Genomic DNA, 6,000 nt, shown 5'->3' with positions numbered 1-6,000 from the left:
CGCATACATAATACCTGACCCGCAACCAACACCACGCATTTCCCACCCAAACGCTGCGCCTTCCTCCAGCAGCAGCAGCAGCAGTGGCAGCTCATACGAGTATCTCATAAATGTTTAAAGGTGTAGATGAATGTGGTTACAAGCAAACGCATACATACACACACACGCGTGCTGCTTTACTTCGAAAATCACTTTAAAACACCGACTACGACAAAGACGGCGACAGCAACAGCGACAGTGGCTGTGACAACGACGACGCCACATATTGTATTGTTTTTACTTTCAGCCTTAACCGTCGTAACCTGCACCGCCGCCAACAACAGTCGTCAGAGCGCACCAACAACAATACCAATAATTATAATAATAGCAAAAACAACATTAAGTTTAACAACGTCAAAAACGCCAACACGCGGTGCGTCAGGTATGCACTGGCGTTCAGCAATTTGGTTAGTAGTCGTGGAAGGGGGCCGGGGGTTAGCTACTTATGTATGTAAATAGATGGAGAAACTAAATCGCATATACATAATTTCCATTTCAAACATTTTCAGGATCGCAGTATGCGGTTTGCGAAACGCTAGTAAGATCTATGATGTTCGCAAGGCGAATTTATATAAGGTGGTGTTACTAGCTCAGCTGATTTTGTGTATGTGTTTCGCCGCACGGCTTCTGATATCAAATTGAAAAATTTTTTTTGAATTTCTACACACCCTCTTAAAGATTTTGACAGTTTATGCCGCCAAAGCAAAAACAAAATACATGCAATTTTTTGTTTTTGTACTCCTGCTATCACCTTATATTAATTCGCCTTGGATGTTCGTTAAGATTCGATTCAATGTTTTTCGATCAAACCTGATCGTTACTTTATTTTAATTTTTTCGATCAAACTCGGCAGCAGAGACATCGCTTGAAATAAGACCATCGGATTCGCAGGCGAACATCTTCGTTGATAGTCAAGTTAAGTAGGCAAACATTTTGTAATTGACGTTTCACATTTCATGCTCTTTCTCATAAAACTTATAGCCTAATTGAATGTTGAAAGCCTGAGAAGCGCTGAACGCCTGAAAAGCTTGGTATGGAATTCTACTCTTTAAGCTGAGGCTTTCTGTATGGTGCCTCATAACGCCACACGGTTTCTCGAGCTCAGTCTTATCAAGTCGGAAGACGAAAAGTATACATGACGAAACCTATGGAGATTGAGCCCTGCTGATATAACAACAAAAAACGTCTACCTTGTACATCGCTGCAGGGCAGGGTTCGACGAATCCTACGTTTATAGATGAATAAGAAATTTCATTGTACGAGGGCTTAGGCAGGATGGGAAACTTTATCCTCCACTTAATAGTTTTTGCAGAAATTCCGAAATGGTACCCCGAAGTCTGATAGAAAATGGCTGGTTAGAGCTCCGATGGTGTTCGATAGAAGCTTCTGTATCTTGTTCTATCCCATCTAGGACACGTCTCCCTACAGATCCTAAAAGTCGTACTTTGTGTCCATCGTTCAATTGGCAGCGCATAGACAAAAGGCATACCAATGAGTACTTTTTCTGGAAGAATCTGCTTAGTGGTCAGAAAGTCGAGATGAGCCACTCGGCATCACGAGATGGAGTTCAGAAACTTTCTTCTCTGCCTGCTTAGTGCCTCTTACATTGCAATTTCTATTTAGCACGATTTGAGCACAGAGATCCATGCTGTAACCATGTGTGAGAAAAAACAATTAAGTGACGATTATTTTCCATCGCCGTTAAAAAGTACAAACAGAATCAAATCGCTCAGCGAACTTCCTCGGGAGAAAGTTCGCTATCAAAATTAAAACACACTGCAGTATTTATATGAAATTGAACACAATCAAAGCGATGACGAAGTTCGTTTGCCGCTGCCGCCGATCACAAAATTGGCAGTCAGTGAATTATTAGGAAGAAGCAGAATGGAAAAATTTGGGAATTCATCTTTTCGCTTTTGTGTTTTTTTATTCGTCATTCAGCTGATGCGAATTTCGTTTCGGTTCTTTTTACTGGGTGAAATTATGCGGCCAATATCATCCGAAGCCATTGCTCCACCCGATGATATTCGCATATCGATTTGGTTCTGTTTATACTTAATGGATTTTTTGTGCAAGAAATTCGTAGACCTCGCAGTTTTTCAGATTGTTATTGATTTGTTGTTATGACTTATTTTAAAGTATTATTTTTCGACGGACACAGAAATCGTAGTTTAGGAAAAAATATTTTTTTTCAAAGCGAGCACCTTTCGACAGCAATTAAAAATGTCATAGAAGAGCTCATAGAGCGCCAGCTTATCCCCTACGATTGTGAAATTCTCGACTACGCCAGTGCTTTTGAGTGTTGATCTTCACTTTGGCAGCAAGTTTATCAAATATGGCAAATCAAGGAGCGAAAATTATTATAAAAGCAAAGTTGAAAAGATTTCGACTATTTTGTGTGAGCGCAACGCAATGTTGAATAATTACTCATTTATATTGTATCTGAGTATGTAAGTACCCGTATGAATGTATGGATGTAGGTTGGCTTCTTGATTGGCAGTACTATATATAAATATGTAAGTATGTAAGTATGTTTGGCCATTAAAGTTGATCTTGAAAGAACCTGAATTATAAATTTCACCTTTTCTGTTGCTTTCTTCCGTTCATTGATTGGTGATTTTGAATTGTTGCTTGCAGTAAATCTTATAAGAAATTAAGGTACATACATAGGTACATAGATGTTTAGGGAGAGCGGTGAAGTTTGCTCATATATTTACATTTGCCAATAGCTGACAAAATCAAAAACAATTTATTGCATGCGTTTGCACAACTAAATAAATGGTTCAATAAAAAATATTTGCTTGCATCAAAGCACTGTACAGCACACTCGGCTGGGTACTGGACCAAACCAACTTTTTTTAAGAGATTGAGTCATTAGTAAAAAAAGTAATTTCTCCGCTTTTAGAAGTTAGCCTCCGAAATCGAGATATGGGCCTTCAAAATTCGAAATAGGACCTTTGGTAAAAAATTTTATTTAATTATTGCATGTAAAAAGCAAAAAAAGTAAATATACAGACGTGGTCCGCCTTTTGCTCTCATTTATATGGTATATATATTTTTTTGTGAAAGATTATATAACAGGTCAAAGGTCAGATCTTCGAAAAATTAAAAACTGAATATTTCAGAAAATTTTGAACTGATTTTAAAAAAAATCATATCGTTGTAAAAGTGATTTAATCCCCTTTCTTGTGATATGCATACTTTTATACTTCGTATATAAAAATTTCAGAAAGGAAAATATTTAAATGAAAAAATACCTTTTTTTTGTATAAACAAATTATTTTAAAGAAGAAGATTACTAAAACGTTGGCATCATTGTAAAGGCGATCAAACCCCCTTTCTTCTTATATGCATATTTGTATACTTCATAATAAAAATTTTAGAAAAAACACTTAAAAGGAAAAATCACCAATTTTTTCTTATAAAAAAAATTAATGAAAAATTACTTATTAGTAATACAATTGAATACCGTATTTAAATAAAACAAATAATTGCTAGCGTATTAAGCATTAATTCGTTCTTGTTCACCCACAGCCCTGTTAAAAAGAAAGCAAAATTATATGTAACAAAAGCCTAAGGCATATAAAAATATAAAAACACCATGGTTTTTGATTTTTTACATAACAGGTTATATATAAAAATTAAAGGTAATTTTCTGTTTTATTTAGATAAAGTATTCAATTGTATTACTAATTGGTAATCTTTTTTGTTTAAAATATTTTTTATGAGAAAAATTTGTATTTTTTCCATAAAATGTGTTTTTTCTCAAATTTTTATGTACGAAGTATACAAATATGCATATCAGAAGAAAGGGGATTTAATCGTCTTTACAACGATACTATTTTTTTTTTAAACTGTTAGTATTTTTTTTGCTTAAAATATTTTTCTTTATAAAAAAAACAATTTTTTAATTTAAATGTGTTTTTTCTAAAATTTTTATATACGAGTATACAAATATGCAAATCGGAAGAAACGGGGCTTAATTACCTTTACAACGATATAAATTTTTAATCAGTTCAAAATTGTTTGCAATATAAGGAGTTTAATTTTTCGAAAACCTGAACTTTGGCCCCTTATAGCACCTGTAATATAAGTTTACATAAAAGTTATATACCATTTAAATAAGAGCAAAAGGAGGAGTGAGTCTATATTTTTAGGTTTTTTAGTTATTTACATGCAATAATTAAACACAATTTTTTACCAAAGGTCTTATTTCGAACTTCGAAGGCCCATATCTCGATTTCGGCGGCTAACTTCGAAAAACAGAGAAATCACTGTTTTACCTATGAAAAGTTGATTTTGCCGTACAGTGAAGTAGCTGGGTGTAAGTTCTGACTAAATCCTGTAAACCAGATTCGCATTGGAACAGACTAATTACTAAGTGGATGTCATACGAAAAATGTTTAAGAATGCTTTATTACGAAAACAGTTTTGATAATCGGGCCCCTTTTTTTAAATCAAATTTAATGGAATATCTTTCGCCTTTACAACAAAGATTTGCCACCTTTCCCAAATCTCAATGAATTTATTCTGTTTAAACTAAAAAAAATGTTAAACAATAAGTGGTGGTATGTACATACATATGTATGTACGTATATGCCTATACCCAGACACCTTTTTTGTAAAGGATTGCCTACTGTAAAAATAATTAAAAACAAAAATTAATATAGATAGTACTTATGTAGTATAAAGATTAACTACGAATTTTAAGTTTTTAGTGTTTTAAATACTTATTTCGCAAATTTGGTACATGTAATGGAGCCTAGCGAAAATAAGTTTTTTTAATTAAATTAGTTTTTTATTTGCGGTTATATAAATTATTTGTTTGTCACATTTGAAATCGTAACGTTAAACCGAAATTCGCGCGGGTGGAGCTGCCGGCAAAAGCTAGCAAGTACATACATACATACATATGTATGTGTATATGGGTCATTCCATGTAAAAGTAGAAAACGAAATAAAAATTTTCGTGTCTAATTGTATAAATTAATATATAAAAGCCACACTAAAATTTACGAATTACTACTTTTCGAGGGTGTTTTCGCGACAAGTTTGTCTTGAAAGCTTTCGCGGCACGCGAAAAGCGCCATTCACCCAATTTTTGACAGTTGTTTTTCGAGTCTGGAAAAGTTTCGAGGTTTCAAGGTTTTCGGGCCATTGTCGAGTTAAATGAATCTCCTAACTGTGTGGTGTATCATGAGCACCGAACCATCGTGACTCTGCAGTAAAATTGAGCAGAAGCTATTAATTCAATGAATATCGACTGCTGAGTGGAAGATCGACCTATCTCGCCCTATCTCAAAAAACTTTTCAAGAACGTCCTATTTCAGAATTTTATTGAAAAACACTCTATCTCAGAATTTGGTTGAAGAACGCTCTATCTCACTTCAAAATGTATGGAAAATGTGCTGATATAGGGCGTTTTTGAATCGTCGATATGTTATAATCTTTATCTTCCGATATTACTATGCTCAAAAGCAGAATGTCTAATAAAATAAAATAAAATGTCCCAGCTGTCACAATGGAATGGCCCATATACAGAGTATTATTTTCAAAAGCAAGAAGTTTTGTACTTGTATGTGAATACTGCGGTTTATTCTTCATGTGAGACATGTTTTAATCTTATTTAAGTATTATCGCAAAATAAATATCTAAAATCCTAACGTTTCTATGTACATACATATATACACGAAACAATATGTATGTAAGTATGTGCTAATGTGTACTTACTTATATAGATGTCGACATATTCGCATTGTAGTTACTTCCTTCTCACCTTAACAGCCTGCTTCGTTAACATAACACAGAACATTTGTAAGCCATTCGATTTTGCACAGCATAAATTTAGCGCGAGTCAATTTGCACATACTACTGCCACCACTACTTCTATGTATGTATGTACAAACCTATGTAAAAAGTACAAAATAAGGTTTATAATCCACTGCAGAATGCGCGCCACGCA

Source organism: Rhagoletis zephyria, unplaced genomic scaffold (assembly GCF_001687245.7).
Source record: "Rhagoletis zephyria isolate East Lansing unplaced genomic scaffold, Rhagoletis_zephyria_1.1 Rzeph_scaffold_02089, whole genome shotgun sequence".
Lineage (NCBI taxonomy): Eukaryota > Metazoa > Arthropoda > Insecta > Diptera > Tephritidae > Rhagoletis > Rhagoletis zephyria.
The sequence above is the reverse complement of the archived record's forward strand: the minus strand, read 5'-3'. Positions refer to the sequence as shown.